General features: G+C 40.5%; 1 protein-coding gene across 6 annotated transcripts in view; it reads left to right on the top strand.

The window, feature by feature from the left end:
- CDIN1 (CDAN1 interacting nuclease 1) overlaps positions 1-13,164 on the top strand; it is a 1,267,257-nt gene that overhangs the window by 181,480 nt on the left and 1,072,613 nt on the right. For 5 of the 6 annotated variants that reach the window (XM_074394131.1, XM_074394128.1, XM_074394126.1 and 2 more), the window contains exon 3: positions 9,639-9,709. The exons of the other annotated variant lie outside the window; for it this stretch is intronic. The gene's annotated coding sequence lies outside the window, so the exon portion shown is untranslated. The remainder of the gene's footprint in view (positions 1-9,638; positions 9,710-13,164) is intronic. 6 annotated transcript variants of the gene reach the window in all.

The following is a 13,164-nucleotide window of genomic DNA, read 5'->3' as shown; positions in this document are numbered from 1 at the left end:
CTCCTGAATATTCGCCGTCAATCACTAATAAATTTTTCCAATAACTCAGGCTCATTTTGATTATTTTCCTGGGAGGGGCTGTTGGTCTCTCAGGCATGCAGTACACCTGCAGGCAGGCCTCTTCTGGTGTTTGCCTACAGGAAGGTCATTAAAAGGCAGTGCAAATTAGGGCAGCTCCCCCAGCAACAGCAATTAACCTTCAGGAACCCGGCAGGCATGGGTGTATTTTAGGACTACCATTAACCTTCTCATTATTTAAAGGAGTGAACAGTAAGAGAAAAAAACTAAGATCTTCTCTATCTCTCCCTTCAATTCTTTGTCCCTCCCCTGCCCCTCTCATTCATCCTATGGCTGTCTTTGAGATGTGGGGACTGCTCTACTCACATTGCAAACACTGTGGGGGGATGGCGGCAGTTGTAATTTGCTGCCAACTTAATGCCATTGGAGGGGACTGGCAGATGGTTAAGCATGGTCTTTTCTGCTCTGGCTCCACTCTGAGTAGTCCAGTCTAGGAGGAGGAGTTGGTGTTGGTCCTAACGCCTCCTGATCTGGTTCCATGTGGTGGCAGGTGCCATTGATGCTTGTTACACATACAGTGCCCCTTCAGGTGCCTCTTGAGTGCCCATCCATCTCCTTGCCATCCTTGTCTCCCTCGCTCTCTGGAAAAGAAGGAAGCCCACCCTCTCTGCAGGGGAGAGCAAACAGTAAGTTGACTCATCGGTCATTGCTTATGTCAGGTGCAAGCTGTGGATGAATGTTCAGAGACTGACACAGCCTTGGGCAGAACTGACATAACAATGCTCCTTTTTCCTGTTAGTGAGGAATTTCTGATTGGAAACAAAATAATATCTACATCATTAAAAATGTTAACATTCCAGAAATAGCATCTTATTTTAAATGTCTGTTCATCTGACGAGTCTTAGCTGACATAACTTATATTTGAATCTTAATATACAAAAAAGTATCTTTTGGGCTTAATTTTACTTTCAATTAATGGTGTTTTCTTCTAGAAAAGTGGTAGTGAACATACAAGCATGGGACAAAAGTTCTTGAATCTTGTTTACCAAATGCCATTGAGGTATATCATTTAAGATTGAGAGAAAAAAACAAATTTGTTTAATTTTATTTAAAAACTACGTGCTACTATTATAGTTATAAAATAATCCCTAGGTTATTAGGCCACAATATGAAAATTTAAGCTGGCAACATGTTTGTGATTGTCACAAGAAGACACCTATGAAGTTATTCTAAGGAGAAAACTGATTCAGGATTTGATGTGGGTTCTGGCAAAAGGAGGAGATGCCAGGATTGCCCCAGAATCTGAGGAAGCCTCTTTAATTTAAATGTGCATGCTGTGATGCAGCTGTGCTGATGAATGCATATTTATTGGACCTGGATAGGAGGCAAATGTGTAACTAATTAAACTATCTTGGCATCAGCTACTCTGGCCAAAAACCCCTTTTTAAAAACATCACTGTTTAAAATGCATTCTGGAAGCAAAAAGTTACCACTCAGAGAACTGGTTTGCAAATAATATCTCTGAAGGAATGCATCAGTAATTTTACTTAGATTTGAAAAATAGTGTTTAGAGATGCCCTTAATTTACAGATGGCTTCATGAAAGTTTTCGCCCTAAAGCTGAGACTATTTTCTTGTTTTAAGAGATAAAAAGGACAAACTGTCTAGAAAAACTATAGAACTGCAAACCCCTTTTCTATTAAAATTACAAAAATTAGCTGGGTGTGGCAGGGCATGACTGTAGTCTCAGCTACTTAGAGGCTGAGGCAGAAGAATCACTTGAACCGGCAAGTGGAGGTTGCAGTGAACTGAGATTGAGCCATTGCACTCCAGCCTGGTGACAGAGAGACTATGTCGCAAAAAAAAAAAAAAAAAAAAAAAAAAAAGAAAAAAGAAAACCTATAAAATGGCACTTTAGAGCTCATCTAGTCCACTTGTTCTGGTTGCAGCTAAGGCAATGGAGCACAGAGAAATGCCTAGGATATGAACTAAGTAAGCTTCTCTGTTTTCCAACTTCCATTGCATTACTACTAGCCACTGAAGAACTTTAGAATGCTAATTGTTAAAAAAATACAACTGTTTAACAAAAAATTTCTTGAAATTTGTTTGTTTACAAAATCTGTGCAAGCTGGACATAAATGGATGAGCCAAGAATGACACAAATGGATGAGGCTGAATGGCAGCAGGATACTGGAGCCCTGTTATTGCCTATACTTCACAACATGCTAAATGGTTCAACCTAGGTATTTATTTAATTCATACGATGAACACTTTGGATTTTTCATGATCTAATGATGAAGTATGCATTTATATATCAAGGTGGAGAAGGAAATTCAAGTTTTGGGGGTTTCTGAGTCAGAACAATTAATAACTCTTCTCTTTCTTACCCAGATTCTGAACTAATCAAGAAATTAATCAGCAGTGAGCTAGTAGAGTCCTGAGAGATCACTTTTACTACTGATAAAATCCAAACAATATATCCCATAGTACATTATTTGAATGGGCTGGCTGAGCTGACTTCCAGGACCCAATGGGCTTAGTCACTAATCACAAGTAACTGTGACTTATGGTGAATGGGCCTATGGCAGGCAGGCCCGCTTCCTAGAGATAAGAGGAGAAGCAGCCTCCCATCCGATTTTCTAATCTGAAAAGTAACTTCATTTGCTTTGGATGCCTTCACCCCTGCTGGTGAAATGAAAGGCTCTATAGGCTGACAAAACTATCTGTCTCTGGATAAGGGTGGAAAGAGGAAAGAGGAAGCATTGAGACTCATTAGAGAAGTGATACACAGTGAAAAAAACAATTGACATCCAGGTTCTGATAGTCAAATAAAGATTTTTGGATTTTTGCAGTCTTGACAAATAAACTTGAACTAGGGAGAAGAAGAAGAGAGAGAAAGAATTTTCCTTCATTAGCATGGCAAGAATGAATCCTAGCACATTAATTTACCCACGAATATTTATTGCATGCCAGCTATGCATTAGAGACTGTTGTGGGCACTGAGAATATAGCACTGAGTAAAATTTGCTTGTAAACTCTTCATTTACTGAATTCACATTCTAGTTGAGATGGTTGAGATCCAGTGAGCCTACCATGTTGTCTGCTCTAGTGAAGTAAATCAAAGCAGAGGTTAAGTGTGTAATGCCTGTGTCAATTCAACATTAAGGGTCAAGGTGAATCAGGGGTCACCTCCAGGCCACAATCAAGTGGGAATGAACCATACTTAATTCATCGAGGAGCCATAACCAGCTACTGACTTCAGACCTGAATGCCTTCAGAGAAAGTAGCAACCAGGTGAGAAAGAGGCATGATAGCAGAGACCAGAAAGGCTAGAGTCACTGTCAGATCTGAGGGCTCCTTCCAACCCCTGCCACAAAGACCTGATAAGCCCCTGCCTCCAGCATACACCCAAATATTTTGATAAGAGAAGGGAGAAGGTATCAAAATCTGCAAGTGGCTAAATTTCCAAAAGAGAATACTTAAGAGAATCCTGTTGAAGAGTGAATTATCAGTGAGCTGAATGTTTAAACGAAAATGAAGCTATATATGGAAAGACCAAAATGTTTTTATTTGGGTTAAGTTTACTTCTTTTTCCATGATATCTACCGGTATGAAGGTCATGAGGACAGATAAAACTTCTATGGAAAATAAAAACTGCATCTTCTCTGCCAGAGTGGGGTGTAGCATGTGTTTTTATGTAAATGATGTCACTGCTATGGTTTGTATCTCCCTAAAATTCATATGTTAAGACCTAACCCCAAGGGTGGTGGCATTAGGAGGTGAGGCCTTTAGGAGGTTATTAGGTCATGAGGGTGGAGCCCTCATGAATGGGATTAGTTCCCTTATAAGAAGGGACATTAGAGAGCTTGCTTCCTCTTTCTGCTATCTGCCATGTGAAGCCAGGAGGAGAAAATGGCCATCTGCAAATCAGAAAGAATATCTTCAACAAGAACTTAGCTATGTCAGCATCCTGATCTCAGGCTTCCAGCTTCCAGAACTGTGAGGAATAAATATCTGTTGTTTAAGTCACCCAGTCTGTGGTAATTTGTTATAGTAGCCCAAACAGATTAAGACAGTCATATAATCATAAGTTATTTGGATGAGTCACTGCTAACTTTCATTTCCAGATATGTTTTGAAATAAAAGAGAGCCATTTTCCTTCCTCTGAAGTTGGTTCTTAGCAAACGCCATCTGCCAGAGGGGAGTGATTTGTGATTGACTATCACTGTATACTCCATCCTAAAGGGACCAGAAACAGTAGTATAGACATGGTGACAGGAAATGGGACTACATGTTTAAGATAATGAAATTGGGGCTTTTTTCTGTGGAAGTGAAGAAGTCACTCAATGGAAAAGAAATGAAGTTTCTGGTTCATAGTGTGTCTGGACCAAGGACTGCCATAAATTTATGTTTATTTGTTTCAATTGGCCTCTTTAATATTCTTATGATGTCCTCACCTCTTTCTCTTCCTGTTCTGACTGAGTCCACAGCCAATTTTATCACTCAAACTGCTTTTTCAAATGTCAGTAAAGACCTTCAAATCTCAAGTCCATCGGCCCCTTCCAAGAACTAGTCTTATCATCTTCACATTGCATTCTTGTTTCTGGGGCTCACTGCTGAGACTCTTTTTTCAAGACCCTGAGAGTACAATGCTGGCTCTTCCCATCTTTTAAAAAATTCTCTGTTGGTCTCTGTTGTGAGCTGAATTGTGTTGCCCGCAAAATTCATATACTGAAATCCTAACTCCCAGTACTTCCGAATGTGACTACATTTGGAGATTGGGTCTTTAAAGAGGCAGTTCACTTGAAATGAGGTTATCAGAGTGGGTCCTGATGCAATATTGTTAGTGTCATTGTAAGAAGGGACAATTAGGGCACAGACATGTAGAGAAGAAAGACCATGTGAACAGACAGGGAGAAGACAGCCATCTACATGCCAAGGAGAGAGGCCTCAGAAGAAACCATCTTTGCTGACACCTTGATCTCAGACTGGCAGCCTCCAGAACTGTGAGAAATAGATTTTTATTATGATCTACCCAGTCTGTGGTATTTCATTATGACAATCCTAACAAACCAACTCAGACTCTCTTATTTCACCTTCTCTGCTCATCCCCTAAATGGGCATTTCCCAACCTCGGTCTTCATGCTTAACTTTGGTAGTCTCACGTACCTTTATACGTCCGATTATCATCTCCATGAAGCCAATCTTCAAATTTAAGAGGTTGAACCATATGAAATGGCCATTTTTGTATGTTAAAAGTGGTTGACTATTGGCAGTTTCATACAGTTCAACCTAATATGCCTCTACACTAAACATTCTTTGATGCTTTATACCTGCATGTCCCTCTGCCTTTTACAAATATCTTTAAGGTTATACCACTGGTTTCTTCCAAATATCACATTCAAAATAGAACTCACCAACTTTTTGAGAAAGCTCTAGGCTTAAAGCACTGGCTGTACTTTGGGTCATTTGCTTCTCTCACTGTCTTATACCCTGATTAACAGTTGGGTGCTGTTGCCTGCCTTCTATATATACTTCCATGGTACAAGCCCTTTTGGGGAAACTGCTGGGGAGCCTTCTAATGCTTCAATTTAAAGTGTGGTTTCTGAAACTGCAGCATTCCTATTGCCTTTAAGAAGCATTGAGAATCAGAACATGAGTGTTTAAAAGGATCCCAGGTGATTCTAATAGAAATTAAAGTTTAAGAACTGCCTTAGAATATGATGGTGGCCACGGGAATTCTTTTTACTTTCCAGAACTATCATGTCATTTTCTTTTCTCACTAGCAGCAGGAGAGTATAAGAAAACCCAAGTCACCATAATTTCACCAGCACAGAGTGTCACCCGTGATTTTTAAATGCTGCATGTTTGATAGGTGAAAAATTATATTTTAATAATGTTGATATTTATTCCCCTTTAATGACTGGTGAGGGTCTATATTAATATTTGTCCATGAAGTCTCTGTTCATAGATTTTGGTAATAGTTGTTTTTCTAATCTAATTATTTGGTACTTTTCTGAATTTTATTATTATACTTACCTTTGTTATTGCAATGTGGACAACTCTTAGGTGTTGTGTTAGTTAACCTGCTAAATCTCAACAGAAAGATTCTCCATATTCCTAACAGCCATGTCTTTACACTGTGTACAGTTTGAGGAATAAATTGTTTTCTTCTCAGATGTTTATAGCTAGCTATGCAAGTCATAAGTCTTCACTTAATTCATGAGCCCAATTTGAGGAAATTAATGGATAATGATGATTTTACAGTGAGTGTTGTAGTGCTTGCTCTACAGTAGAAACTAAGGGGATGATTCTGAACTGAGTTGCAGAGCAGAAAATACAATAAGCATAGCCCCATTTAGCAGCCTCCTCTCTAAACCTAGTAGCTGTGACACACACACGAACACACACACACACACACACACACACGCACACGCACACACAGAGTGCTTCTGGGGAACCAAGATGGATACTGACACACTAATCGCTAAAAAAGTCATGCTCCTTCTTATCATTCAGAATGATTAGTCTGCTGGTTGTGGCGATCTGGGCAACCTGGGAGGTGGCTTGACAAGGTTACTTAGGTCACAGCAGGATAACAAGCAGCAGCAGAAGAAAGAGCTATACACTATTTGAAAATAAATAAACAGCCCTGATCATGCCTCTAAAGACGGCAGCTTCACTTTGCAGTTGAGTAAGCTGTACTTGTCTTCCTTGTTTCTCCTTGTTTATGAGGATTTCTAAGTCCTTGCCGGTTGATGGTGTAATTTGCTTAGCCAGACAAGAAGGTACTGTACACAATAAGTTCTTCTAAATAAAAGAGGTGATTAATCAAGGAAAATCAAACTGTGAGCCCTAGTACCACTCTTTCCTGGCTGGTCCCAGACTCCCAGCTTGTTTATTTAGTGTCACCCATAGTCTGTCATGGCTGACCTAAAACTATCAGGAACAGCCACAATGGCAGCCAAGCATAAACAAAAACCTGAACCAAAGGTGCAGAGGGACTGCCATTCCACAGATAAGATCTATTGCTGTAATAGCCCTTGATTATGAAGACCAAAGGAGAAAAAACACCAAATATACAGACACTTTTCTGTTTATTTATACATGAAGAAGGAGGGGGAAGCAAATCATTTACAAAGAGGAGGGGAAAAAAGGGAATAAGATTTGTTACATGTCAGTGTTTCTCAGTTTATAAAACAAGATTCTGTGATAGCAGGGGGTTGCTTCTGGTCTCCTTTGTTTGTGTATTGACATTTTGCGATGCTTAAAAAAAAATCACATGCTGGGGCCAGAGATAGCAGAGAAAAAGAGGAATTGAGGTAGGGAAACCTACTTGACTGTTACCTGGAAAAAGCATGATTTTTCTTCCATGTAACTATTTCAGCAGAGCACTAGGTCAGGTCAAAAATGAGTAGGCTATTAGGTGATCTTTCACATCAAATGATGTGTTATGAGATGATGCTTTTCAGAAGAACAGGATCCCTTAGTATTGCAGATGTGAGTGATGCATTTTTAACATGCAAGGAGCTGTTTTTGGCAAAATCCTCACTTCTCTGTTGGCCATGATATTCTTTCTGTGGTTATACCTTCTGACATTTTTCATCACATTATTTAATTTTATAAAGTTTAGGAGCTACTTGGAAAGAAAGTTAGCTGGAAATGCCTCCTGTCAGAATGTGACGAATGTAGCCACCAGCTTCAGAGCCAATCTGGTCCCTGCCTCAAGACAGAATGTGAAAAGATTACTTTTGCCCTTAAAGAGGCCCAAAAGTTCTGGGGAGCAATGGAAATGGATCTCCTCGTTGTTTGTAGGTGCTGTGTTGCTGTTGTTCATGTTGAAGGGGTCAAATTTATCCATTTAATGGAGAAGCATGCTTGTCCTACTAGCATTCCAATTTATAAAATGTGTAAGAGGAAGGGCAAGATGCTTCCAATAGGATACTGATATTGAGGAATACTGCTTTATTGTTCTCTGTTGGTCAATTACTGGGACAAATGGCTGCAAGAAGTTCTCACCAATCTATTTTTTGCAGCCCATGCAGCATTACATTTCAGTCCTAAGAGTAAAAGCTCTAATGCTTTATCACATTCCAGTGCTCAAAAGGGAAATTGCTAGTAAGGTACTTAACACTAAATGCATCCATTTTGGTATACTGACATTGCCTGGGACTGCAGATAAATTTCAACAAATCACACTCCTACTCTAAGGAATTGGGATCTTATTCTCGGAGGCAGTCTTGGAGATAGAAGGCTCTGCCTAGAGAGGGCACAAAATGACATTATCACAAAATGGCATTATCAAGACACTGTACTGAAAAGGTGCGTTGTTCTATTAGCTACTGGAAAAACCCCAACTGTGTTCACTTGCATCACTGGCTGAAAATTCATTTTTTTTCTTGAATATTTTGTGGTACAGAAAATATTTGGGAAAGGCTTACATTAGTACTAACACAAGGGACACAAACAGGTCACATAAATGGCATGGCTACTGGGACTCAGCTGAGTGGTTAGCACTAAACTAATATCAAAATTTATATGGATATTTCAGTCAATTTTCCACAACTGTTCTAAGTTCCTGTTTCTACTTTAGTATTCTTCTCGTGATTACAGATTCAAAGCCTCAAAAATGTTTCCAAAGTAAAATGCTATTTTTTTCTGTGTCTACTTGAAGCGCAGTGTGGCATTTTCTTTCTCTGGATTACTCCGAGTACTTTGAAATATGGCTCCCACTCTATCCTGGAGGTATTCTTTAGGCATGGTGAATATCTGTGAGGCGATGTTTCTGTATATTCAGATTATTAATTGCATTCAGGCCATTTTTTGATAAAATATGATGTACAGAATCAGGTGATTTATTATCATGTGTATTGGTGATGTTCTAATTTCCTTGTCTGAAAAAACTTGGTTCTCATATAACTTTTAATTTGAGATATAATTCACAGACCATAAAATTCCCCCTTTAGAAGTGTATGATTCAGGTGTTTTTACTGTATTCACAGAGTTATGTAACCAGTATCACTGCTGAATTCTAAAACATATCCATCATCTCCCACAAAAACTTTGTACCCATTAAGAGTCAATCCTTATTCTGTCTTCTTCCCAGCCCCTGTCAAACACTAGTCTATTTTCTGCCTCTATGGATTTGCCTATTCTGGACAATTCATGTAAATGGAATCATAGTAAACATGGCCTTTTGAGTCTGGCATCTTTAATGTAACATGTTAAAGGTTCGTCCATGATGCAGCATGTATCAGTATTTCATTCTTTTTTTATGACTAAATAGTATACTATTGTATGGGTACATCACATTGGGTTTATTCATTTGTCAGTTGATGGAAATTTGTTTTTTTCTCACTTTTTGGCTACTGTGAATAATACTGCTATGAACATTCATGTACAAGCTTTTGTTTGCACATCGATTATCAATTCTCTTGGGTATATACTTTGAAGTTTAATTATACATATTAGTATAATCATGTGGTGACTCTGTTTAGCTTTTTGAGGAACTTTTGCACTGCATTCCAAAGCAGCTAAAATATGTTTTAAAACTTGATAATTTATAATTCATATTCAACATGCTTTCTTATAACTTATATACTGGATATTCTTTTATTAAAGCTACATTTTGGCTGGGAAGATGGCCGCCTAAGAACAGCTCAGGACTTCAGCTCCCAGTGAAAGTGCAGAGGGTGAGTGGATGCCGCATTTCCAGACGAACTCTTATTGCCCACAGACCAGGAGATACCCAGGCAGAGGGGTCGCCAGCGTCGCAGTCCCAGCCGGTGCGGCTGTTTTGGCCCCCATGGGGCTGATTCCGCCCGCGCGGCTGCTGTGACCACTCCCTGTTGCTGCGGTTCTCCCTACAAAAGCCACTGGTCTGGGAGCCCTCTTAGCTGGCAAGCAGAGCCCTGAGATGGCAGAGCTGCCGATTCAGCTGAAATAGCGAGTCAGGCCAGGAGATTCCTAGGCAAAAAATCTGCCAGGAGCCGGCGCCGCAGTTCGAGCCGACTCCGTGAGTCGCAGCACGGGAGATCCCGGCGCCTTTTCAACAAGCCACCAGAACGCGGGGTCGTTCAACTTAAAAGAAAAGACTCTGAGTCAGGGAGCCAGGTGATCAGGCTCGGTTGGTCCCACCCCTCCACCCCCAGCAACAACGAAAACAAAAACAGTAATTGGAAACCCTCTGGGTTGAGCCCTCCAAACCAAGCACAGCTGAACCGGGAGGATCTGGCTCCGTGGGGGAGGGGCTTCCGCCATTACTGAGACTCTCCACCGCTAAGGAGGCAGGCTGCCGTTGCCGAGGCAACCCGCCGTTGCCGAGGCAACCTGCCACAACAGAGAGAGTCCACCATAACAGAGGCGGGGCCACCATTGCCGAGACAGTTCTAACTACGCCCATATAAAAAGGACTACAGGGAAGAGCTCAGGGCAGCTGGGCGGAGCCCACAGCAGCTCAGCAAAGCCCCTGCGGGCAGGCAGAGGCTAGGCGTGCTGCTAGCTGGGCGGGTGCGACCTGAAAGAAAAATCAAAAAAGGCAGTAGTGCAACAGAAACTCATAAAGCTCCAACTCCCTGGGACAGAGACAGACAACAGGTGGATAAACCCACAAAAATGGGAAGAAACCAGCGCAAAAAGGATGAAAACTCCGGAAACCAGAACACCTCTCCTCCTAAAAGGGATCACAACTCCTCACCAGCAAGGGAACCAGACCGGATGGAGAAGGAGGGTGATGAAATGACAAAATCAGACTTCAGAAGGTGGGTAGTAAGAAACTACAATGAGCTAAAAGAACATGTTCTAATCCAACGCAAAGAAAATAGGAACCTTGAAAAAAGATTGGACGAACTGCTGACGAGAATGGACAGCATAGAGAGGAGTATAAGTGAATTGATGGAGCTGAAAAATGCAACACGAGAACTTCGTGAAGCATGCACAAGCTTCAACAGCCGAATTGACCAAGCAGAAGAAAGGATATCAGAGGTCGAAGATCAACTCAATGAAATAAAAAGAGAAGGCAAGAACAGAGAAAAAAGCGCAAAAAGGAATGAACAAAATCTTCAAGAAATGTGGGACTATGTGAAAAGACCTAATCTACGTCTGATAGGTGTACCTGAATGTGATGAAGAGAATGAATCCAAGCTGGAAAATACCCTTCAGGATATTATCCAGGAAAACTTCCCCAACCTAGCAAGGCAGACCAATATTCAAATCCAGGAAATACAGAGAACACCACAAAGATATTCCTCAAGAAGAGCAACCCCAAGGCACATAATCGTCAGATTCACCAGGGTTGAAATGAAAGAGAAAATGCTAAGGGCAGCCAGAGAGAAAGGTCGGGTTACCCACAAAGGGAAGCCCATTAGACTCACAGCAGATCTCTCAGCAGAAACCCTACAAGCCAGAAGAGATTGGGGGCCAATATTCAACATCCTTAAAGAAAAGAACTTTCAACCCAGAATCTCCTATCCAGCCAAACTAAGCTTCATAAGTGAAGGAAAAATAAAATCCTTTGTGAACAAGCCAGCACTCAGAGATTTCATCACCACCAAACCTGCTCTACAAGAACTCCTGAAAGAGGCTCTACACATATAAAGGAATAACCAGTACCAGCCACTCCAAAAACACACCAAATGGTAAAAGAGCATCAACACAATCAAGAATCTGCATCAACTAACCAACAAAACAGCCAGGTAGCATCAAAATGACAGCATCAAATTCACACATAACAATACTATCCCTAAATGTCAATGGACTAAATGCCCCAATCAAAAGACACAGACTGGCAAATTGGATAAAAAGCCAAAACCCATCAGTGTGCTGTATCCAGGAAACCCATCTTACATGCAAGGATACACAAAGGCTCAAAATAAAGGGATGGAGGAAGATCTACCAAGCAAATGGAGAGCAAAAAAAGGCAGGAGTTGCAATTCTCATCTCTGATAAAATAGACTTTAAAGCAACAAAGATCAAAAGAGACAAAGAAGGACATTACATAATGGTAAAAGGATCACTGCAACAAGAAGAGCTAATGATCCTAAATATATACGCACCCAATACAGGAGCACCCAGATACATAAGGCAAGTTCTTAATGACTTACAAAGAGACTTAGACTCCCACACAATAATAGTGGGAGACTTTAACACCCCATTGTCAATATTAGACAGATCAACCAGACAGAAAATCAACAAGGATATCCAGGACCTGAATACAGACCTGGAACAAGCAAACCTAATAGACATTTACAGAACTCTCCACCCCAAATCCACAGAATATACATTCTTCTCAGCACCACATCACACCTACTCTAAAATTGACCACATAATTGGCAATAAATCACTCCTCAGCAAATGCAAAAGAACAGAAATCATAACAAACAGTCTCTCAGACCACAGTGCAATCGAGTTAGAACTCAGAATGCAGAAACTAACTCAGAACTGCACAGCTTCATGGAAACTGAACAACTTGCTCTTGAATGTTGACTGGATAAACAACAAAATGAAGGCAGAAATAAAGATGTTCTTTGAAACCAATGAGAACAAAGACACAACATACCAGAATCTCTGGGACACATTTAAAGCAGTCTCTAGAGGAAAATATATAGCAATGAGTGCCCACATGAGAAGAAAGGAGAGATCTAAAATTGACACCCTATCATCAAAATTGAAAGAGCTAGAGGAGCAAGATCAAAAAAACTCAAAACCTAGCAGAAGACAGGAAATAACTAAGATCAGAGCAGAAGTGAAGGAAATAGAGACACAAAAAACTCTTCAAAAAATCAATAAATCCAGGAGCTGGTTTTTTGAAAAGATCAACAAAATAGACAGACCACTAGCCAGATTAATAAAAAAGAAAAGAGAGAATAACCAAATTGATGCAATAAAAAATGATAAAGGGGATATCACCACAGATTCCACAGAAATCCAAACCATCATCAGAGATTATTACAAACAACTCTATGCACATAAACTAGTAAACCTGGAAGAAATGGATAAATTCCTGGACACCTGCATCCTCCCAAGCCTAAACCTGGAAGAAGCCGAAACCCTGAATAGACCAATAACATGGTCTGAAGTCGAGGCAGCAATAAAGAGCCTACCACCTAAAAAAAGCCCAGGTCCAGATGGGTTCACAGCTGAATTCTAC

This window comes from Saimiri boliviensis, chromosome 2 (assembly GCF_048565385.1).
Source record: "Saimiri boliviensis isolate mSaiBol1 chromosome 2, mSaiBol1.pri, whole genome shotgun sequence".
Lineage (NCBI taxonomy): Eukaryota > Metazoa > Chordata > Mammalia > Primates > Cebidae > Saimiri > Saimiri boliviensis.
The sequence above is the reverse complement of the archived record's forward strand: the minus strand, read 5'-3'. Positions and strand labels throughout refer to the sequence as shown.